This window comes from Hibiscus syriacus, unplaced genomic scaffold, assembly GCF_006381635.1.
Source record: "Hibiscus syriacus cultivar Baekdansim isolate YM2019G1 unplaced genomic scaffold, ASM638163v2 tig00000916_pilon, whole genome shotgun sequence".
Classification (NCBI taxonomy): domain Eukaryota; kingdom Viridiplantae; phylum Streptophyta; class Magnoliopsida; order Malvales; family Malvaceae; genus Hibiscus; species Hibiscus syriacus.
The window spans coordinates 1,726,333-1,752,646 of record NW_024061833.1 but is presented as its reverse complement, the minus strand read 5'-3'; the positions used below and the strand labels follow the sequence as shown (position 1 = coordinate 1,752,646).

General features: G+C 34.3%; 1 pseudogene; it reads right to left on the bottom strand.

The window, feature by feature from the left end:
* Positions 1-6,378: 6,378 nt before the first annotated feature.
* On the bottom strand, positions 6,379-8,293 carry LOC120117808 (annotated as a pseudogene).
* Between the last annotated feature and the right edge of the window lie 18,021 nt (positions 8,294-26,314).

Below are 26,314 nucleotides of genomic sequence, written 5' to 3'. Positions count from 1 at the left end.
TGTGTAGCTGCTACATATTCTGCCTCTGTTGTGGATGTAGCCACAACTGACTGCAATTTTGAAACCCAACTTACAGCTCTACCAGCAACTTTGAACACATATCCTGTAGTAGATTTGCTTTTATCCAAATCCCCTGCATAGTCAGAATCGACATACCCATTTATAAGTAAGTTTGATCTTTCGTAACATAATGCAATATTTGAGGTCCCTTTGATGTATCTTAGGATCCTCTTTACTGTATTCCAATGCTCTTTGCCTGGATTCGCCATGTACCGACTAACCACTCCCACTGCTTGTGCAATGTCTGGTCTTGTGCATATCATAGCGAACATTAAACTTCTCACTGCTGATGTATACGGTACTCGAGACATCTCCATCCTCTCTTCTTCATTGCTAGGACTCATACTGGAGGATAATTTGAAGTTAATAGGAAGAGGGGTAGAAATTGGCTTACAATCTTACATATTGAATCGTGACAAGATCTTTTTCAAGTAATTCTTTTATGAAAGCCAAATCTTCCTATTACTTCTGTCTCGGTGAATTTGCATCCCTAGAATCTTGTTTGCTAATTCCAAGTCCTTCATTTCAAATTCCCTAGCCAGTTGTGCCTTCAATTCTTCAATATGATCTTTGTTGGGTCCTGCAACCAACATGTCACCTACATACAACAACAATATAACAAAATTGTTATCATCAGACCTGTTGAAATAAGCACAAGGGTTTGCGTTAATTCTGTTGTATCCAAGGCACATAATGAAGGAATCAAATCTCTTATACCAACACCTTGGCGCCTGCTTTAGACCGTATAAAGATTTGTTCAACCTGCAAACCAAGTTCTTATTTTCTTTTTCTTCAAAACCTTCAGGCTGGAGCATGTAAATCTCTTCTTGAAGATTTCCATGAAGAAAAGTTATTTTAACATCTAGCTGCTCTAGATGTAAGTTCAATGTAGCACACATTGCCAAAACTACTCGAACTGTTGTTAGTCGTACCACAGGAGAAAATATTTCATTGAAATCAATACCTTTTTTTGAGCATATCCTTTGACCACCAGTCTTGCACGATACCTCTCAACTTGATCGTTACCATTTCGCTTGATTTTGAAGACCCGTTTGTTACCAATTGGCTTCCTTCCTTGTGGTAGTGGCACAAGGTCCCATGTATTATTTTTATGAAGGGCTTCAATTTCTTCTTGCATCGCCATCATCCATAGTGAAGCATCTGAGCTGTTTATTGCCTCCTCGTATATTGATGGCTCACCGTCCTCTGTTAAAAGGCAGTATGCAATATTTCCTTCTATAACATAATATGAGTGCCAATTGGGACGTCTTCTCACACGATCTGATTGACGAGTTGTTGGAGCTTCAGAACTCTCTGGTTCTTGGCCATCATGTGCTGGTTCTGCTTCAGAAGAATCTCCTTCCTGAACCTCCTTTTCCACATGTATCTGTGTAGTCTTTAACTTTTCAGTGCTATCATCGTCTTCTTTTCTCTGTAGTTTATCTTCTACAAAGATAACATCCATGATGATGATCACTTTGCGGGCAGTGGGATCCCACAAGCGATACCCCTTGACTCCATCAGCATACCCCAAGAATTTGCATTTCCTGGATTTTGGATCCAGCTTTGAGATTTCTTGGGAGTTGTACATCAAGTACACATTACTTCCAAATACATGGAGGTTTGAATAATCAACTGGTTTACCAGTCCACATCTCCATTGGTGTCTTCAGCTCTATTGCAGTTGATGGAGCTCGATTCACCAAATAACATGCGGTATTGACTGCTTCTACCCAGAATTATTTTTCTAGGCCTGTATCTCTCAACATTGCTCTTGTTCTTTCTAACAAGGTTCTGTTCATTCGCTCTGCCACTCCATTTTGTTGAGGAGTGTTTGCCACTGTGAACTGTCTTTTGATGCCTTCTTTCCTACAAAAGTCATCGAATTCTTCGCTTGTGTATTCTCCTCCATTATCTATTCTGAAACACTTGACCTTGTTTCCAGAATCAAGTTCCACCCGCGCTTTGAAGTTTCTGAAAGTTGAAAACACATCTGACTTCTTCTTAATAGGGTACACCCAACATCTCCTAGAGTAGTCATCAATAAATGAGACAAAGTATTTTGCTCCGCCTAGGGATATAACTGGTGCTTGCCATACGTCAGAGTGAACCAATTCTAGAACACTTTTTCCTCTAGAATTTGATGTGTTGAATTTCAACCGGTGCTGCTTACTTGTTATGCAATGCTCACACAAAGGAAGTGATACCTTTGTTAAGCCTGAAAGTAGCTTTTGCTCCACAAGGACTTTCATTCCTTGTTTTGATATGTGTCCAAGTTTCTGATGCCATAGCATTGTCGAATCTGAACTACATGAGGCAACAGAGGCTTCTGCTTCTACCAAAGTCTCTCCCTTCAGCATGTACAAGTTTGCAGCTATCTTTTCACCTTTCAGCACCACAAACGCTCCACGGAACACCTTCATGATTCCTTTCCGTGTTTCAATCTTGCTTGCATTATTATCCAACAATCCGTAGGATAATAAATTTTTCTTCAAGCCTTTCACGTACCGTACATCTCGAACAACATTAATTGTTCCATTATACATCTTCAATTTGATGGTTCCCACGCCAATGATCTCTAAGGCATGATCATTGCAACTATACACAGATCCTCCTGAGACAGGTTCATAATGATGGAACCATTCTCTTCTTGAGGTCATGTGATATGTTTCTCCCGAATCAATGAGCCATATGTCTGCATATCTCTTTCTACCTTCAACGGTGGTTGACGCTTCACAGCATAGAGCATCTCCATCATCTGAAGTGTTTACAGTATTGCCTTGTGGATTGGAGTTTTTATTTAGACTCCAACAATCCTTCTTCAAGTGACCCTTCTTTCCACAGTTGTAGCACTTTAAATTCTTCTTGCTTCTCGACTTCGATCTACCATGTTTGTGACTGCTGCTTTGTCCACGTTCTGTTGATCTCCCTCTCATCGTTGTCAACGCTTCTGCTTGTTGCAGATTTACTTGTCTGTCTTCTTTGTTCTTGCGCCGATTTTCATCTTGTAGAACAGCAGCTGCAACGTCATCGAAGACTAGACTAGTGACATTACTGTTTGTCAAGTTGATGATGAGTTGATCATACGAATCCGGTAGACTTTGAAGTAGAAGTTCAGCACGTTCTTGTTCTCCTATTTTATAGCTTAAAGATGTAAGCTGAGAAAATAAAGTGTTTAGTGTATTTAAGTGCTCCATCACTGAAGTATATTCTGGCATACGGAGAGTGTACAATTTTCTCTTAAGGAAAATTTTATTGTGCAGCGATGTGGCCTCGTACAGTTTGGTGAGATGATCACATATCTCTTTAGCTGTCTTTTTCTCCTCGATGCTTGACAATACTTCATCTGCTAATGCTAGATGAAAGTTTGACATAGCATTCCCGTCCATTTCGATCCATTTGTTGTCATCTGTGAAATCCACCGGCCTTTCACTGATAGTTGCTAGACAGCCGTCTTTCCTCAGGATGGCCTTCATCTTCAATTTCCACAATGAGAAATTTCTCCCATTGAATTTTTCAATATCAAATTTCGTTGCCGTAGCTTCTTTTACGGATAGCTCATACTATTTCACTATCGTGAATAATTCTCTGGAACCTTCAAAGAATGAGTAATATATTCTTACTTTCTTATGTTGGAGGATCTACCTTTTGGTGGCAACCACAAAGATAATAAACATATATTACACACTCAAATCTGGCTCTGATACCAATTGTTGCGAAAGACGGCTATCGGATAGAGCAAAAATGCAACTGATAATTTGAGAAAATAAAAATTAAAGATAAAAGAGACACCAAATTTACGTGAAACCCCCCTAAATTTTATAGGGTAAACACCACATGCAACGGTAAAAGAATTTCACTATGAGAAAATAAGAATTACAACCTCTCTCGATCTACCAAGGAGAAAATAATGATAATTCTCTCTTGATTAAAAGGAGAAAATAACTCTCAAGAAACTCTCTAAATTTTCTCTAGTATTGGAAGAAAGCTATAATGCTTTGGGATGGTTTTGAAGCTAAATGAGCTAGGGTATTTATAGTTGAAGCTTAAGGACTAATTTGTAAATACCCTAAATTGCAATGACTAAAAGTGCATTTTTACCATTATTAATTTTCAACACAAAGCCACCCTTTTTGACATTTGCCATTCGGTGGATTAATTAAATCCAACTTTCCACCGAAAGTTGGTTTAATTTTCAACATTAAGTATAAATAGAACTATTACCAATAAAGAAAAATCGAGAATTTAAATACAGTGAGAGTAGTTTTCTTTCGGTAAGTGGTTTATTTTTTTTTTGATAGACGACAACACTAATTTTAATATTGGTTGTCAATCGTTGATATTTTTTATTGTCCTTTATTTTTTATTACATCTTTATTTTTTATTTTCAATAAGTCTGTATGTATGTCACATTTTCTTCTGTCTTTCGATAAGTTTTTCAGTCGTTTGGTCGTTGTTGTCACTTATCTTTTTCTAAGGGTTAATTTGACATCGCAACGACAGATCAAGATGACGCTTATTTTTTATAGTGTTGATCTTCCCTGCTTTGGACAATCAGATTGGATTTTGATATATGTTATGCGTTTATGAATATTTTTTTACGTTGCTCGAGTCTGATTTACAGTTTGTCAGTGGTCTTTCAGTAGCTTAATCCCTTTTGTGGTTCGTTTGCCGATGTGATAAAATTTGTTTGTATCTATCTTTGTTAAAGTTTTTTTTATTAGGTTTTAATTTTTCCTTGTATGGTCCTTATGTGATTTTAAGTTGCTAGTTCTGTTTTAATGATTATAGAAAATTGTCTTAATTATATACTTAATTTCGATTATAGTTATAATTTTTTATTATAATTTAAGATATTTTCTATTTTGAATAAAATTAGTAATTTTTATAAAAAAAATAGTGAGAGTTGATTTATTCCATACAGTATCCAAGGTGATAATTCTAACATAATTAAACAATTTGAATATTGTGGAAGTCAAAATCATTAATTCATTTATAATAAATTTAATTATAATCATAATCGAATTTAGATAATAATGATTCAATCATAAATTTTCATTATTTTTAAAATCTAAACTACAAAAAATATCTATAAAAAGTATAAGAAATTCTATTATAGTTAAAATTAAATTCTTAAAATAATATTTATATAGTAAATACGTTTTTCTGTAAAATATTTTAATATTTTTACAAAATATTCATATATCAAATTCGTTTTTTATTAAATTCTAAAGCGAGGCCTAACCCTTGTTGACAACTTGGTCAAAGACAGAAAGTACTTAATGCGACGTGATTAATAACATCATTGAAAAGTACCATCTTGAATAAATATTATTATTATTTAAAAATAATTTATTAATTTATTGGTAATTATATAAATATAAAATTAAATAAGTGAAAATATGAACATAAATACTTAAAACAGTTAGGTAGAGTTTATACTTTCCATACTCATGGATTAGTATACATTAATCCAATCGCAAAGTTATTAATTAGATAATTAAAAGGCTACTATCCTTTTCTAATATCTTTCGGCTCAGACCAATCCCATCTCATTTAGGGACGGATACGGGACCTGAATAACAGATTTCGACCAATCCCCACTCGATTAAGTCGAGTTTTTCATTAAAAATGAGGTTCGGATTATATCGGGTTTAAAATAAAAAATATCTGATTTGATCTGAAAATAATATAATTATATCTTCATATATAGGGATAATTACAATAATACATATTTTTATATTATTTATTTTCAATTAAGTCCTTATTTTATTGAATAAAATTAATAATCTTATATTATTTCGGGTTGAGCTGGAGTTAAGGTCAAGTTTTATCTCAAAAGTCAGATGAGTTTTGAGTCAGATAAAATTACCCTAAACTCAAGTAGGGTCGGATTTTAGGTGAAGAGTGTAAAAATTTTGGGTTGAATCAGGTTGGTCGAAAATTCGACCCAATCTCACCTATACCCATCTCTAATCATTGACATAACTAAAACATTCGATTGATCCGATTTTCTTAGTTAAATTATGATTTCTAATCTTTTGACGGGATGTTACAATTGGTCAATAGTAGAGTACTCAATGGTTAATTTAATCCATGGCTGAATTAAATTAGTCGAATCAAATTAATCGAATTTTTCATTATATATGTTAATCAAATCTTATTTTTTTAAAAGCATTAATCGAATTAAATAAAATTTGACTAATTCGAACAATGAACATATATATTTTAAAAATCGAATTTTTCTTTAATTTAGGTTTGCCATGAATTAAATTTTGACCAACTAGTTAATTTAGTTTAAACCAAAAAATGAACATGATCCTACAAACTTTTTAAAATTCATTAAAGTGGTATTTCATGGCAAAAGAAAAGAAAAGAATACTTATACACGTGATCCTCCTAGTGGCTAGTATGAAAACAAGAGTGATAAAACCAAAATCATTTCCCATTTCCCAGTATAATTCTATTGTGATTCATGGACTGTTTTGCTTGATTTGATTCTCCTGTTGATTTCTTTCTCCAGTTCTTCAAGTCCTCCTACTTCCTCCAATTCCTGTGCCCCACATCAAACACCCATACGAAAAACGAGTTTATATTTAATACATTGGTAAAGTATAATCCATGCGATATCAAAATAATTTGGTGATGTGTTATTAATAATTTAAAGATAACTAAATAAGAGATTTAGACAGTTAAGTCACCTTGGGTCCTAGAAACAGCCCATATGGGACACCTTGGAATTTTTCTGAATGATGGAGCTGAAGATGCCAAACATGAAATAAATTAGGTCAGAGCTAAAAGAAAATTTCAAATAAATTGGTTTATTTATTTATTTATAATAATAAGAATGTTTATAGTGTAGTGCAAAATCAATTAACCTGGTGAGCCGCAGCAACCTTCCTGAAGTAGGGAACGTTGGCAATAGGCCCTACTTGGAATCTCTTATGCACGAGACCATCGTGGACGAACATGTAAGCCATTCCGAACACGGTAATCCCAAGTCCCTGCACCCAATTAAAAAAAACATTATTTATGAATATAGTTATAATTTATTAAAAATATAATTTTATGTTAGAAGAGGGGTATTTGTGTAACTTTATTCCTAAGATTAAACATGCAGACAAAGATGTTGCTAATCCCAATTAGTTAAAGTAGGATTACAAACCGTTAATTAAGGAACAATATATATTATGAAGATCGAGAAAGATAACGATGGAGAAAAGAAATAATATTATGCATGAACTAAGTTGAAGAAACCCGAATATCAAAATCGGAGAAGAGAGACCTACAGCACCAAAACATAGACCGGGCGCAAGCCCTTTGTTGAAGAAACCATAAGACAGAAGACCAATGGCTGGGACAGCGTTGATAATGGCGAATACATCGTTTAGCTCGAACGCACCTTCTCTTGGCCGGTGATGAGACTACCGGAGAAATAAAGAAAAAGATTACGACTCGGTTTGATTCCAGATATAGTCTACGTTAATGTCACTATTGGAAAAGAAAGAAATAAATAAAGAAATACCTCGTGCATATGCCACAACGACGCATGCCAGAGAGCTTGGTGCGCCCATCTAGCCCAAAACTCCATGCCCACCTGAAAAACAAACCCGGTTTCAGATTCGATACGGTTGAGGCGAAGAGAGTTTATGAGCAAATATGAATCCAACTTACAGCAGCGCCAACTGATAAAGCAAATGTACCCAACATTTCAGAAATAGGCACCTCTCCGCCCTTTACAAACATTAAAAGAACAACACGGTCAGAGGTTGTCGTGTGATGAACCTCCATTTGAGACGGCAAAAGTGGGACATGACAGCAGCGACGAGGTAAGTGAACCTTTCGGATCTTTTCCTAGCCAATTTCTCCGCCACATGGGCGGGTATTAAGATCCGCGGGTCGATGTTCGGGTTCCCAACATCCACGGACCTTTCTTCTTCGCGGTTTACGATCTGGGGTTCACTGTGTTTTTGTTCTCCCAACACAAAGGAAACGGACAACGAACTTGTCTTCCTTCGAGCGCCGTGTGCTATCCTTTGGTGGTGAAGTAAAGGACTGAAAACCGGCGTTGGGTTCGGTCTATGGTGTGAGGAAAGTAACGAACGGAATGGTTTAGGGGTTACGGCGGCGGATAGGCCGGCCGCCATCGAAATAAACCGCGAGAAACTGAAAGCTTAAAGCGATATCCGGCGGAGGCGATGAATACAGAAGAAGAGAGATGGGTCGGTGCCGGTGGTAAAGATTGTGGAGTTTTGGTTCTTTTATAGAGTGACAGGTTAAATGCACGAAGACCATAACTTTATGTTTGATTTTGGTGTAGTGGAAATTTATGGAATTAAAACACTCTCCACCTCGTCAACTGTCGTCAATTGCATATTTTAATTTATTACACATTTAAATTAAAAGTGGAAAATTACACCATTGCTTCTTCTACCAAAATTGCCATTATGATTCGTTTCCGAAGGTGACTCGTGGAGTTTTATATGGGTACTACTAAACCTACCAACAATTACTAAATATATCAAAAAAATAATAAAATATTTAGTCATGTTGGAAACAACAATTAGTGGACTAACCCTTTTTCAGTTTTATTTCCCCAGGCCCTAGTAGACTACACGTGGCGTTTTGTAATATAATAATAAAAATCATATTTTAATATTTACTAGGGCCCTACTAAACCTATTTTTTATTCACTATCATTTTACTAAAAAATATAATAATAAAAATGAAATATTCATTGATTTAATTTAATTACCAGATTAAAACTAGATTGATGTTTGATTCAAATCATATTTGGACAAATTTAATTCAAACTATTGGGTCGGGTTTTTTTAAAAAAATTGGGTTTGGATCGTGTCAGATTTTTTTAAGGACAAATTTTAGGTTTGGTTGGACTACCCTATCCGACCCATGCCCATCCCTACCGCTGATATCAACCGCTCGACAAATCGTAGCCGTCAAAGAAGTCTGCTTACGGCCTACCAAGGGAGTCGTGGGCAATTACGTAAATAATTTACAACATAAATATAAAATTATTCAAACATCGAAACTTTTAAAATAATTTGATATTTATCAATGAATGTTTTAATACTTATTTTTTATACATGTATGTATAATTAAATAATAGCGTAAATACTACACGTATAATTTATTATTTAATATTTACTTAATAAGAATATTTTAGTTAATAATATATTTTAATATGTCACTTTAATAATATATAGCGGTATACAACGTATTTTGTAGACTTATCCTAATTTAAATTATCAATGTTATAAATAATATTGATTTCTTTAATTGGAAATAAAGATTGAAATCCGATATAATGAATAAAAAATAGAGCTAAAAATTATCTGTAATAATTTTTTATAATATTTAATTTATGAAAATATATATTATGCAAGATCCGGTTCAATGAATGGGAGGCGATTGGGTACGTTGAGTTCAGCGCGCGTGAAACATAGAAAAAGGTGGGTTGTTGTTCAAATGCTGACAAAGCATTCATTTTCTATTATTTTATTAAAAGAATTGGTATGTTTAGTAAAACATTTGGTACATTTAGACTATCCTTTTATATATCGACTTAGATTAGTGTAAGTTTAATTAATTTTACAATGTTCTAAGATTTTATTTTCCATATTATTTAAAAGATATTAGAAATGAAGTCTATGGTTAGAAGTTTAAATCTTAAAAAAATAAATATAGAAAATAGACTAAGAGAATCGTCCTTAATAAGTATTTATAATACTTTATTTAAATTAATTGATTAATAAGTCAAATGACAACAGTTGTATCAAAAAATTTAGTTTAACACGCACAAATTGAATTTAACTATGTAATTTTACTACGAATGAGGCCTTGGCTTAAGGACTAGATTGAGGAATGAGAAGCTTGGTGTTTTAGGTTTGAGTTTTAACATGTGCTCCAAATACAATTATCTAAATATATTTAAGTTATTTATTCAATTGTAATGGTTACTTTTTATGGTGATTATTCGTTTGTTATTACTTAATTAAATGGTTGATATTAATATTGTAAAAAATATATTTATTCAATTGTAATAGTTACTTTAAAAATAATTTCATCTCAATGTAATTGCTGAATTAGACTTCATCTTACAAAATTAACATAACAAAAACCATATACCTAAATTTTGGAGTAGATAACATATGACATTGGTCTTCTTGGAATAAGCAAAACCTACTTAGAATTTTTTTTTTTTTTGGTTATCAGAAATACTCAAAAAGCAGAGAGAGAAATCTTGTAGAGGACGAGAGAATTTGAGAATTATTTTCTGTTGAATTATATGATGAAAAAGTAAAATTCTAACTTCTATTTATAGGCTATAATTTAAAGGTAATATTAAAAACACACACACAAAAGACTATTACTCAACCATAATGGGTCATCTGTAAGTAAATAAAAAGTTTTTTTATAAATATTTTAATGTAGTTCAAAATGACCCATTTAATCAATATCCAATAATTAAAAAACAATAGATTAATGTTGTTTTAATAATTATAAACGATCCAAATAATAAAAACTGTATCAATCTTTTTAAATTCTGTCAGAAATGTTTAAACCCAAACTATTTATAAATACATAGATAAATCTATTTTCCGATTTAAAAAATTCTAGAAAAATCAAGCAAAACTGTATGAAAAGATGTTTTTATCACAGTATCAGGAGTCCAAATCGACAAAGTGAGTGCTGACAATTGGACAAAAGTAGGAAGGAGAAAAGGTTAGGTTAAGCAGGTACGTGGGGCGGCATGAAGGCGGGGGCCCATCTCATTTGAACCAATTTAAATGGAATTCTTGAAAGAAATAATAATTGACAGCACAAAATCGAATTCAGGTTCGTGTATTTGTCGTGCCACGTGAGTCCTCGGTACAATCGCATAATTACCTATCGGTACCTTTTTGGACATGTTGTGGCCATGTGGGAGGTGCCTATTGGGTATCGTTTAGACACGATTTCTTCTTTTAGTCGTTGAGTCGACCGCCTAGCCAGAGGTTTCCTCCACCTTGTGGATCACGATGCACTTCTACTTCTACGCCTTTCTTTTAATGATAAATTACAAATTTCTTTACTGAATTTTATTAATTGATATTTTTGTCACTTGACTATTTTTTCTCTAACAATTAGATAACGTTATTTATTTTATTAATATAAATGATGGTATGTATTTTTTATTAATATTTAATTATAACATGTAATGTTTAAAAAAAATAAAAAAATTAAATCTCCTAAATCTTAATCTTAAATTATAATCTCAAATTTCAATCCCAAATTCCCATTGTCCAATCGAGAATCTAACCTATCAACAGAAACAAGTGGGGTTGATTATTTTTTGTTGGAATCGCGATACACTAAGCTTGCCAAGTTGGTGGAGAAAGCTTTGCTGTTGCAGACCCTCAATGAAGTTGTCGGAAAACACAATATCACCTCATAAAAGTATCCACTCGGTCTTCGCTGTGAAACTTGAAGCAGCTCCGCAAGTTGACCCAATAACCCATCTCTTGAAAAAAACCGCCTCCTTCCGTTAAGCTCGACTCTCCGTTCGTCCTCCCTATCTACAACGTCGTGGCTCTAGGCCCATCGCTAGCCTCGTCACTGGCTACGGGAACCGACGGACCCCACCACCATTTCAACGGGGTTATGCAAATCAAATATTTCATACAAACTATACTATAGTACAACGGGTATAATGAAATGACAGAGCTTGTAACTTGATTATGGTGGTTCAATATATTGGGGAAATAAACGAGAACAAGTAATTTCCCTATAATTAGATTAGTATGAATGCGAAATAAAAACGGAAAAATAATATCCGAAATTGATAACAGAGTTCAGCCAATTGTGCCTACGTCTCCGGACTACTGCAGATCTTTTACTAAGAGAGAAAATTTACAGGTGTTTACAAAATACTCACTACTCACAAGAAATCTCTCTAGTATTGGGAGAAAGAAATGATTTGGGGTGATTTAGAAGCTAAATGAGCTAGTGTATTTATAGTTGAAGCTTAAGGACTAATCTTATAAATATCTTAAAGTGTGTAGTGGCTAAAATGTAATTAACCAAAAAACATTTTAATTAAAAAATTGGTTCGGTGCCCCTTTGTAGAAAAACTCCAAGCCTTTGTTGAAAAAAAGGGCATGTGCCCCCCTTTCTAACTTTTGCGTTTAACAATCTCCCACTTGAAGACTGATTTTAATCTTTCTTCATACCTCGACCAATGCAGTAGCATTTCTAGTATTGTTATTCTAGCATGCCAACTGAAGCTGAACACAACTTCAGTTTGTCCATGGTCACCGTCTTTGTCAACATGTCTGCCGGATATTGAGCTCCACTAATCTTTTCAAGTTTCAAAATCCCATCTTCTAGAAGAGACCAGATAAAATGATATCGCAATTATATGTGCTTCATTCTAGAATGAAAAGACGGATTCTTCGCTAGATGAATAGCACTTTGACTGTCGCAATACAAGACATTGTTTTCTTGTTTCTTGCCTAACTCTTCCAAGAAACTTTGGAGCCAGACCATCTCCTTGATGGCTTCCGTAACAACGACATATTCTGCTTTAGTTGTGGAGAGAGCAACTATATTCTGTAGTTGAGAAACCCAACTCACTGCATTTCCTTCTAGAGTATAGACATACCCTGTAGTGCTTATTATGATGTCGACATTTCTGGCTAAGTCAGCATCTACGTAGCCTGTCAGTATCGTATCTCCACCTTTGAGATAAAGTGCTTTGTTTGTGGTACCTCGTAGATATCTGAGGATCCATTTGACTGCTTCCCAGTGTACCTTGCACGGATTATTCATATACCTGCTAACAGTTCCCACTGCATGAGCAATATCTGGTCTGGTATAAACCATGCATATATCAGACTTCCAATTACTGAGGCATACGACACCTTCACCATGTGTGCACGTTCTTCCTCCGTCTTTGGTGACTGTTCTTTGAAGAGTCTAAAACGAACACCTAAATGTGTACTTACTGGTTTAACATCTTGCATGTTGAACCTGGAGTGTACTTTGTTGATGTACTCAGCCTGTGATAACATCAAAGTCCCCGACTTTGTGTCTCTCTTGATCCTCATCCCTAGAATTTGCTTTGCAGCGCCCAGATCTTTCATTGCAAACTACTTCGACAATTTTTGCTTCAAGTTTATAATCTATTGCATATCTGAACCTGCAACAAGCATGTCATCAACATACAACAATAAAATAACGAAGATGTTGTCGAACTTCTTGATGTAGAAACAATGATCTGCTTGACATCTGGTAAAACCACTGCTACCCCTGAAGCTATCGAACTTCTTGTACCACTGTCTAGGAGCTTGTTTTAAACCATACAAACTATTCTTCAACCTGCATACCAGGTTTTTATTGCTTGCCTCTATGAAGCCTTCTGGCTGCCTCATATACATTTCTTCCTCTAAATCACCATGAAGGAAAGCTGTCTTTACATATAACTGCTCAAGATGTAAATTTTCTGCAGCTACAATTTTCAACACTAGCCTGATTGTAGACAGTTTTACAACTAGAGAGAAAATTTCATTGTAGTCAATACCTTCCTTTTGCTGAAACCATTTGAAAACCAATCTTGCTTTATAGCGTTTACTCCCATCGTGCTCTTCTTTGATCCTATAGATCCACTTGTTGTGGAGGGATTTATTGCCTGGTGGTAATTCAGCTAATTCCAACGTCTGATTTGACATAAGGAGTCCATCTCATCTTTCATGGAAGACTCCCACTTGACTGAATCCTCCACCTGCATTGCTTCATCATAACACTCTAGTTCACCATTGTCAGTCAACAACAAGTAGTGCAAAGAAGGCGAATAACGTTGGGTTGGTTTAGGAATTCTGGAGGAGTGTCTCAGTTTTGGTGTACGTGGTTCTTCTTGAACTGCTTCAGGATTGATCTGAACATCATTCCCAGAAATCTCCTCAAACTCAGCAAATTCCTTTGTTTCATCTTTGGTATTGGAGCTACTGAATTCTATGGTTGCCTTGTCTTTGTACATCACATTCTTATTGAAAATAACATCTCTACTTCTGATGATCTTCCGATTTTCATAGTCCCAAAACCGGTAACCGAATTCATCACCACCATAACCAACAAAGATGTATTTGTTGGACTTGGCATCAAGTTTACTTCTTTCAGCAGAATCTATGTGTACATAAGAAATACAACCAAACACTCTTAAGTGTGAAAGGTTTATTTTTTTCTTGCTCCAAACTTCCTCTGGTATTCTGCCATCCAAAGGAACTGAGGGCCCACGGTTGATTAAGTAAGTTGCAGTGTTGATAGCTTCAGCCCATAGAAATTTGGGCAATCCGACATGTATCCTCATGCTTCTTGGACATTCATTCAGAGTTATGTTCATGCGCTCTGCTACACCATTTTATTGCGGAGTCATGGGAACTGTTGTCTCCATCTTGATCCTATTGTTTGCGCAGAAATATCTGAATCTTCTATTTTTGTACTCTCCTCCATTATCAGGCCTCAACCGCTTGACTTTCAAACCAATATCATTTTCCACCTTGGCTTTCCATTTTCTGAAGGTATCAAAGACTTCTGATTTCTTCTTCAGAAAATAAACCCACACCTTCCTCGTAGAATCATCGATGAATGTGACATAATATAGTGAGCCTACAAGGGATGGAACTGGAGATGGTCCCTATACATCAATATGAACTAACTCTAATATTTCTACCTTGGGTTTCTTGCCAATATTTACAAAACTGACTTTCTTTTGTTTGCCACGATACAATCCTCACATAGTCCGACATCTACATTCTTTAGATCCGACAACTTCCCTTTTGACAAAAGTGTCTTCATCCCTTTCTCGCTCATATGGCCAAGCCTTTGGTGCCATAGGTTTGATTTTCCATCAGCATCTGCTGCAGTAATGATATTCTCTAAATTTGAGGTTATATAGAGAGTGTCAGTCTTCTTACCACGAGAAATGATGAGTGCTCCTTTGGTAATCTTCTATTCACAGCCTGAAAAGGTTGCACTATATCCTTCTCCATCAAGCTGTCCTATAGAAATCAAATTTCTTTTGAGGACAGGAATATGTCTTACTCCTTTCAGCGTCCAGGTGGTCTGGTTTGGCAACTGTCCGCTTGGTATGAGTACTATAAATGAGTAAGGATATGTGTGCAAGTATACACAATCGAACAAGTAATAAAGTGATAAGTTGAGTATCATCTCCACAGGGAATTGGGGGAAATCAAATAAATTTGTCAAGACACTTTACTTTGTTACCTAAGTAAAGTTAGTGATGGTATATACAAATGATAATGCTGTGGCAAAATGGAATGACTGATGTGGAAATGGAACGATGGTAATATGGTAACAAATGGATATGTCGTGGCAAAATAGATTGTGTTTAGTGCAAACAGATGGAAATGTCAAGGCAAAATGAAATGTAAATATACAATTTGATTAATAGGACTTTGTCTTTCGCACACGACAAACAACTATGGGAGTGAGTGATAGGAGTCACTAGGAAAATCTAAGTCTATTTCTCTGAATGGACTTCTTTCTATGCCTAGTCTGCCCGACAGAGTCTTCTGAGGTGCCCTATGCTATCTATAGTAAGGGACTCGACAGATTAAAGATGTCATGGCAAAATCGATTGGCGTAAACCCCCTGCAGTGATCCTATTGGTCCAAATAACAGGATATGTCTCGGCAATACCTTTTTGCGGTAGCATTAACATCTAACCTATCGTTCTTGCACATCTTCTTTTAGTCGAATGAAATCCTAACCTTATCTCTAAGGTGGATTAGGCCTAGTTACTACCTAGAACCCCTTGTTTATGTAGTTCTTCCCTAGTTTCTCTCGAATACTAAGGATATTTTGCCAAGGCATTCTCTCGAACCCTCAAGACCTCCTAAGGAAAGACTACTCTCGTAGCTCCTACAACCTTAAGGCATTAAGTCTCATAAACAAAATAGATTGAAACATAGATAAACAACCATTCATTGAAATAAAACTTAAACATCCAAATGAACTCCCACCAAATAGGTTTAGTTCATGGTGGGGTTCGAAATAAATAAGCACAAAGCAAGTTTCATCCGTTCCTTACAACCCAATAACAAAATATGAAAGCAAAGAACAAAAGGGATGAGAGAAAGCATTCGACGTGTACTGCCCAATGGTTCCCTCCACCAAGAACTGCTCCCAACAAACTGGCTCCTCTCGGATGCTCAGGACGCCACTCCCTCAGGCTTGTCAAGGAGAAATGCCACGGTAAGTAGGATTGACGGAGAAAGATGAGACCTTCTCTCTCTAACTTTTTAAGCTCAAATCTGGGTGGAACCAAAGTCTCTATCATTGTGGCTCCATCCTCTATTTATAGGGGAAAACAAATATAGGATTTGATGTTAACTATCCTAGGAATCCCCAAAACCATGGTTGAGTTACTTGGGAGTCGAGTAGGACAGGCTATGATGAAGCATGGGTAGCTGGCTGAGTGACCAGCATAATCCCGTCGTAGGCGTCCAAGGATAGACAAGATCTGCAGGGTCAGACGGTGTCATCAGCAGAACCGACGGTTGCAGCGCCGATTCCTCCAAGCATATCTTCGAGGTGGATTTCTTGGGCAGAGGGCACGGAGAGTCGGGGACAGCTGGCTGGAAAATATCTTCTTTCACCTTGTGCGCTCTCAAAATGCTAGACAAACTTGGCATTTTTATTTAACTCAGCAATCTCCTTATGTCACGGTATTTTCTTTCCTCTTTTCCTTGCTTTCAATACCTACACATCATCAGACAAGTACCTTTCCCATAAGGCAACACCGCTGTAAAAATAAAATGCCACGGCAAACTGAAATCCTTAACATACAACTAAATGCTTCTAAATGCATCTATATGGTCCTAAATGAGCCTTTAAACATTCAATAACTTAAGTTAAAAGGTCCTAAAATGTGGCCTTTTACGGAGTTATCAGCAACTTTAATCGGATGTCTCATTTTCCGACGATCTTCAAGGTTCATCATCGGCTAGATGAATCTTCCCAAAATCACCACTGACATAATTCTCTATGATTTCTTGGCATGGGGCGGAGTGGAAAGATGCCCTTAAATCCAAGATCCATGATTCAATCGGACTGTTGACGCTTAGAATCATGGCATCACCTGTCTCCTCTGTCATGTTGGCAGACTCTTGTGCGCCGGTATTTTTCTTCGATGATCGACAATCTCTTTTAAAGTGATCATTCTTGCCGTAGTTATAACAGGTAAAATCTTTCTTTACCGTTCTTGATTTTCCCCTTCTGGATTTGGATCTGCCACGATTTGAATTTATTTTTGAAGTTCTCCCTCTGGACTCCGTGTGCAAGGCTGAGGAGGTTGATGCTTCACCCGATTCTCTCTGTCGAATTTCTTCGCTCAATACCAGATCCCGAACATCGTTGAATTTCAATTTACTATTTCCCGACGAGCTGCTAACTGCTGTAACAGTAGCATTCCAACTATCTGGTAGAGATGATAAGATAATTAAAGCTTGAACTTCATCATCGAAATCAATTTCCACGGAACTCAACTGGGTTGTAATTGTGTTGAGTTCATTTAAGTGTTGAGCCACTGATGCCCCTTCCACCATCCGCAAATTGAATAATCGCCCCATCAAATGAACTTTGTTTGAGGACGATGGCTTCTCATACAAATTGGAGAGAGCCTCCATAAGACCTGTCGTGGTCTTTTCCTTTGCTATATTAAAAGCAACATTGCGGGATAACGTCAGTCGGATTACTCCGAGGGCTTGTCTGTCCAGAAGAGCCCAGTCTTTATTCTTCATTCCTTCTGGTTGCTTTCATGAGAGAGGTTGATATAGATTTTTCTGGTACAAAAAATCCTCATTCTGCATCTTCCAAAAGCCAAAGTCCGCACCATCGAACTTCTCAATTTTCACATTCCCTTCGTCTACAGCCATCGCTCCCTCTCGAATCTGGCTTCTTTGGATCGTTTCTGACAATTTTCGCGAACCGCCGTGTATTAGAACACCTCCGTCGACAAATTTGTATCGCCGATAAAATTTTACTATTCACTATTCACATGAATAGTAATGAATAGTAACATCACAAAAAAATTGACAAAATTCACAACCAAAAGCTCTGATTACCAGTTGTTGGGAAATAAACGAGTAACGAGTAATTTCCCTATAACTAGATTAGTGCGAATGCGAAATAAAAGCGGAAAAATAATACCCGAAATTGATAACAGAGTTCATCCAATTGTGCCTACGTCTCCGGACTGCTGCAGATCTTTTACTAAGAGAGAAAATTTACAGGTGTTTACAAAACACTCACTACTCACAAGAAAGCTCTCTAGTATTGGGAGAAAGAAATGATTTGGGATGATTTAAAAGCTAAATGAGATAGGGATTTATAGTTGAAGCTTAAGGACTAATCTTGTAAATACCCTAAAGTGTACAGTAGTTAAAATGTAATTAACCCAAAAATATTTTAATTAAAAAATTAGGGCACCGAATTCGGTGCCCCCTTTATAGAAAAACTCCAAGCCTTTGTTTAAAAAAAAGGCACGCGCCCCCTTTCTGACTTTTGCGTTTAACACATCAACGAGCGAAAGAGACGAAAGAACAAAAAAATCAAAGCATTCAACACTGGATCTATGAATTTTAAGGGGGTTTTAGGTAAAATGGGCATCAAATTTGTGTTTAAGAGGACAAAATGAGTTTTGAGAAAAATTTTGGGGTTTATTGGCCACTGTCAAAGACGGCTGACAGTAGCCAACGCGGTGATTAGCCGCGATAAGCGATGATCGAAATTTGAGTAGATTGAGAGAAAATGGGATAAATAAAAAGAAGAAGATGAGAAAAGAAGGGAAAGAAGGAATATTTAAATTTTTACATAGATACAAAACGACATTGTTTGCATAGAAATTTAGTTTTTTTTTCAAAACGACATCGTTTTAATGTCATGTACCATGTCATAACACTAAGGATTATTTAACGACAGAATAACCAAAACATGAACAATGTTAAAGTTCAATGAGTAAATTGAAAAAATTAAAAGTACAATAAGTGAAATAGAAAAGAATAAAATTCAATGAGTTAATTTATAATTTACCCTTCTTTTAAACAAACGACACTTATTTTGAACATAGTTAGTTAATAAATTAGTTTATCTTGAAAATTTAAATGAAAATTTAAATTATAGCATTAAAATTTTAAAAAATATTGTATAATGTTTATGAATTTATCTTATGATAACTTCAAAATATTTGGTTTTTGAAGAGTTCGTTACGATTGGAGTTGACATTAATCATTTTGAATTAGATATCACTGAATACCCTCAAGTTTAGTATGTATTTAATACCAATATCAAAATTGAATTCAAAAATCGATTATGTGTTGATCTTTAGTAAATCAATTATTTTCATCTAATCATAAACTATTTGATTCATAATAAAATGTTGAAGGCTAAAGAGTATAAAAAATAACTAAAAACTAAAACAATTATTTAATTAAAAATTTGGAATAAAATTTAACATTATAGTTAAAATAAATAACTGGAGAAATAATTATTTCCATAAGCAAGAAAGAGTAGTGCATGATAAGACATAATCTGGCTAGAGAAATAGTCCAGAGCTAGAATTCAATAAACATGGGCAGCCAGGCTCGGTTTGAAATAGCCCACACCGAATAAAGAGGCATAAGCCTCGATTATTTATTACCCATGTCAAGAGAAGGACTTGCAGTGCAGCCCAAATATTTTTAATATATTTTTATTTTTAAATGGAAAAAAAATTTTAGAGTTATTTGGATGGATGATGGCATATTTTTTTTTAAAGAAATTAAAATTAGTAGTAATGGTAAGATTTATTATGATGATGATAAGATTAAAGAGTGAGATTTTGGCTGGTTGCAGTAAGTTGCATTTCAGTTGGACATTGCGAAAGTTGTTGAAGTTGAGAACTGAGGTATGGGGTTTGTCCGGGGATGGTACGAATTGGGATTTGATGAATAGTGGTTGGATTTGGAATAATATTAGGGAGAAGAAGGTTAAGGTGCAATGGCAAAGACTAATTTGGTTCCCACAGCATGTGCCCAAGAACTCCATCATTGCTTGGATGGTGATCCTTGATAGGTTACCTGCAACAGATAGGCTTGAACGAATGGGGATGAGCACGGATGGTGTGCGCGATTTATGGAGATGCCACGGAATCGAGGAATCAGTTGTTTACTGATTGTTCTTTTGCTTGTGGAGTTTGGGGTGGAATCGTGCATGTCTGTAGGTTGCAGCATAGGATGTTAAGTTGGGATGATATGTTGCGCGGTCTGATTTTTTATATTGTATTTGTGCGGAACGTAATAATAGGCTATTTAGGGGTAGTGAAAGAGGAGTTGTTGATATTATCGATTGCATTGAGATTGTTGGGGTTAGATTGACTAATTGCAGTGTTAATAAGTTTGATGGAGTTAATCTGTAGTTGTGCTTGCAGATTGTTTGAGTGGTTTCTTACTTTTGGTTGTATCGTAACAACCTTGCTGTTTTCTTTGGATAATATATGAGATTTAACATTTATTCGATATATATATATTGTAATGACAAAGATTAAAATTAACAATGTGATATGTATTTGGATTCAAATATATTAGTAATAGTAAGATTAAGAATGTATATGAGATTTAAATTTAATGGGTTTTGATTTAATTTAATTTTGTAGATATTTTTTAAAAGAAAATTATATTTATTGGAGTTGGATTTGAGGTTATGAGTAAAAAAATTATGATTTGATATGTCATAATTTGAAGTAATAATATAATTATCAGTTATATATTTAGAGATAATAACAATAATTCATATATATATATATATATATATATTAATTAGCTCTTTAATTTATTGAAAAAAATAAATATTATATATATATATATATATATATTTTATTTTGGGTCAAATACAAATTTTTACTTAAAAAATCTGATCGAAATCTAAGTTAAATAGAGTACTCTTAAACTTGGGTCTGATGACACACAAAGAGATATAATACATCTAGGGATGACCCTTTTACTCAGATCCTATGGGTTCTGAGACCCAATTAGGGAGGTTTTTTATTTTGAAAATTCAAGTTCGGGTTAGGTCAAATTGGGTTAGATCGATCTTAGGGTGAAAAATTTGATCAAACCTGACATAATATTACAATTATCCTTTATATATTTAGAGATAATTATAATAATATCTCTTTTTATTTTTTAATCATATCATTATTTTATCTTATAAAAATGAATTATATATATATAATCACTCATTTTCGTTTGGGGTTTTATTTAATATATATATATATATATATTATATATAATATATAGTTTTTGAAAATATATATATTATATAGTTAAAAAAATATATTTATATATTATATAGTATAGTATTATATATTATTTATTATATTTTATTCATTTTTTTTATTTTTTATTTATTTATTTTCGTTATTCTTTCTTTGGTCCAAAATTCAAGATCCAAGTCCAATAGTTCAAGAGGCCCAACAAAGAGCCCAACCGGGCGGGTAAGCCTGACCCAGAAAGTCGACCCGACCAAGAGCCCAACAAACCAACCCGACCAAAGTTCGCATGACCCAGTGAATTAGGGTTTTATCTTTTGGATATCAGCGCCGCAACACCAGATCTGTTGGATCTAAACCAATCTAACGGTTCAAATGGGCCAAATGTTAGGGTTTCAACGCCGAACGTTCAGGGGAAACATCAATCAGCCCGAGGACTCTTGGAGAGTCCTCATTCCAGCAACAACAACAACACAAATCAATCGGAAAAAAAACAACAACAAAGCAAATCAATATTTCAGTTGAAATAAAACTCTAAATCAACCCAAAAATAGTCGGTTCTTAAGGCTATAAATGTATGTAAATGTAAAATAAAAAGAGGAGAGAGAAGATCGAAACAAGAGAGCACTCGTAACATTCGAAAGAAAAAACATAAATAAACAAGGTATTTTTTACCCTTATCGATTGGTTTACTTATGTTTATGTTTGGGGTTTGATTTGGTTTTATTTCGGTTTTTTTAAAAAAAGAAGCCAAATACCGAAAGGGGAAGATTTTTTCGAACGATCCTTTTCAGTTCTAGCCTTCCCCGAGGATTTTTTCGAAAACAAATATGATTTTTGAAGAAAAAATGAATTTTTTTTTATGAATAGCCGACCCGAAAACCCGACCGGATCTAAGATCTGTGTGTTTTCAAGCGGGTAAGGTCAAATTGTGGCATTGGTCCCTCAATTGTTTTTAAAGTCAATTTCGTGCTTTAAATTCGATTTTAATTACAATTTTGCTTCTTAAATTTACCACTCATTTTATTAATTCCTTAATTTGGTCATTCTTTTATTTAATTCATGTTTTCATTTAACTATTTTTTAAGGTTATTATATTTTACGAGTTTTTGATCCAACATTTTTATTTATTTTCTTTATCTTTTTATTTATTTTTATCTTTATTATTATTATTATTATTATTATTATTTATTCATTTTACTTTCTTGTCTTAATTTAATTAATTTTCATCTTTGTTTGTAATTAATCTTGCAATTGACATTTTATTCTTATTGTAATTTAATTACCTTTTTTCTTTATCTTCCTCATCCTTTTATGTTTTAATATATATGACCCTTTCTTTTATTTGACTTTAAATTGTCCTATTTAATTTTTTGGTCTTTCATTTTGTTAATTTTATTACCATTTATTTTTCAATATGTAAGTATTTATGTATCTTTTTTTATATCTTTATTTAAAGTACTAGAATTTAATTTTTGCTAATTATTCCTTTTGAATCACTCCGTATTTATTTTTATAATTTAATCTCTTTAAGACCTTTTTAGGGATATTTTAAAATGATTAAAGGTAAGTAATTTGGATCGAATTTTTACTTTTTGATTTAACTTGCAATTTTTTTTAATTAAGACAACTGGAAATTAAATTAGTACCGAAAGGGTAGTACAAGGGTGCTAATCCTTCATTGACTATAACCGACTCTCGAGCCCGAGATATTTTTGGTAAAACGCAAATCAGGTAAGAAAATAAATTAAGGTATCCGATCAACCTAATTTTTATTTTTAAAAAATAAATGATCGGTGGCGACTCTAACCCATTTATTTAAGTCGAAGCCCAATTGCGGGCTCAACTCGAAAGACAATTACGATAATATATATATGAATTAGGTTGAATCGTGTGCGAATTTTAATCTAAAATATCAAATTAAATTTCAGATCAAATAAATACCCTCTTAAACCCAGGCCGAGTTGATTGTGCGAATGGATGACTTTAATTTTTGGATCAAATTTAGATGAGCTAAAAATTTGATCCGAATCGATCCATTATGAATCCAGAATACAACCCATTATGAATCCTGAATATAACCTGTAAACACCTAATTTCGTTCTCGATTAATATTACTACAATCATACTGCTATAATATATTTATATATTGATTTATCTCATTATAATTATATTATATAATATGGTACATATCCATATTTATTTTATTTCTGTATCAAGCCCAAAATCAGATTACACGTAGCCCAGCAGAATGCTCTGGTCTAACCTAGAACCAACAACACGCAACCCAGCTGTAGCAGATCCGGTAGAGCAGCCCGACCCAGTTGGCATCCATGACCCGCTCCAAGCCAAACCCGAAGATCAAGGTTTGCAGAAACCCTAGCGCGTCGCACTCCCTAGCCTCTCGTCCAGTGTCGTTTCTCCAACAACCCTAGTCCACCGTCGATTTTCTCGGCCATCACCAACTCCTCGCAAAGGAAATGAACAACAAAAGAAACCAAGAAGCATTAGGACTCTATTTTGAATAGGATTCTAAAAATAATTTTTTTTCATTATGAATACATGTAATATAACCCATTCGAGAGACGATTAAGATACAAAGCATATTCAAAATTTTATACAAGAAATATTCGAGAAATATATTCGGCAATCACAAAAAAATCCACGAAATACAAGAGTGTTATTCGAGGCTTTTCGCAATATTTCAGGAGGAAATAGAAGGTAAAAAGACTCACATTTTGTTTTGTTTAGCTCACATATTGTCTTCTATGGGTTTAAAACCTTCGCCGATGACCGGAAGGGGGAGTTGTTCGAAACGATTTTTCTAGATCAACACCCCCACGAGGCGTTTTTTTGAAAAACTATCTTGATATTCGAAACAAGATCGAAGAGGGCTTTTAAAAAAATGAAATTTTTTGGGTTCCGTCGCCGATGAACGACGGCGGACGAGGCGGTGGATCGCCGTTTTCTGGGTTTCAAGGCTTTGTTATCCGTTTGATGAAGAACAAGTTGAATAATTTTAGAGAAAACAAGGGGGCTGGTTTGATATGTTTTGAGAGAGGGAGGGAAATGAAACTTGTTTTTGGGTTTTTGACTTTTATATCGAACCCGAACTGGCCTGCACGACCCGCGTGTTGACCCGATGGATCCCCTAGACCCGCGTGTTTTCAACACAAATGGGGTTAATACCCACTTCAGTCCCTCTGATTTTTAGTGAACGCATTATTCCCCCTAAATTCACATTTTTCCTTCGATTGGCTTTGGATTTGCCCCCCAATTTAGTTTTTTTATTTAAGTCCCTTATTATTATTATTATTTATTATTATTTTTCATTTTTCCATTTTTTATTATTATTACTCTTTTTCTATATATTGTTATATTTTTTATATCATTATTTTTTCTATATATTTTATATATGTATATATATTTAATTATTTTTCTATTTTTTTTATTTTTGGTTTTTATTTATTACCATTATATTATACGATTATTATTATTATTATTATTTACTATTTTTTGTGTCCTTATTATTATTATTATTATTATTATTATTCTATATGTTTTTTTCTTAACATTTTACTCATAGGCATATTTATTTATTTACTTACTTATTTTCCTTTTTTTTTCTTTTTTTTATGTATATTCTTATCTTGCACTAGTATTATTATTATTATCTTTTGTATTGCATTTATTAATTTCTTTTCTTTATTTTTACTTTATTTATTTTGTTTACTTTTTAATCTTTTTATTTCCTTTTCTTTATTTCATTTGTTTTTCTTACTTTCTCTATTTTATTTATTTTTATTTTTTTCCTATCTAACATGTTTCTTAACTTTTTAAGGGTACATTTTTAAATCTATCAGAGGTAAGTAATTAGGATCAAATATTACCTTTTTATTTTTTAACTTTCAATTTTCTTAATTAAAGACAACTGAAAATTACGTAGTACCGAAAGGGCAGTTCAAGGGTGCTAACCCTTCCTTGACTGTAACCGACTCTCGAATCCGACACATCTTTGGTAAGACTCAGATCAGGTAAGAAATAATGTATTCAATCAACCCATTTGTTTTAAAATAAATGATCAGTTCGACTCTAATCAATTTTTATTTAAGTCAAAGCCCAATTTCGAGGCCACTCAGAAGACGGTTCCGACAGCTTGGCGACTCTGCTGGGTACAAATAAGTGAGTCAGGCTAAGGTAATTTCCAGTTGTTTTTTTAATGATAAGGGTAAGTTTAAATTTTAAGGTAATTTTTTGATCATTTTTACTTACTTTTGATTATGTTTTTTCAAATAAATAGTTGTATTAACAGTCTCCTTTTAATGATGCCAGCCTTTTAAGTTTTTCCATCTAAGGCTCTATACCCGAGCTCTGAACCCTATTTAAGTGAGGGTGAAAGCGATACCTTCGTGTGAATTTATTCACCGTGCGAGCATGACAAGTAGCCTTCGAGATTTATATACCTTATGTCTTCGTGTGAATTTATTCACCATCCTCTCGAGTTTAACTTATTCCACATGAGCCTATAATGGGTTTAGGACAAATGGTCTGGCAAGCCCAAGGGGGCACCAGTAAGGAGAACTTGAGTACCGTTTTTTAGAACCTAAACCGGGAGACTATATGGAATTAGAGCCCACCCCAAAACCTCATTTCAAACCCTAGGCTGCTTTGATATTATTCCCTGCTCTATTTCATGTTCAAAGCATGTGAACTAGAAATGTATACGGTTAGGACTTGTTCAAAATCAACTTACGAGATAAAGATCATGTCCGGGTACGAATACTAAGTATGTGGGGTATATATCATGTGGGGTAGGACTTTTATTTTCATGATTGTTTTTACCTCACTAACTCTTTGCATTTTTGTTCTCTTTTATTTTATTTTCATCATTTGCATCATTCGAAAAGGTGTTGATCCACCAAAAACATGT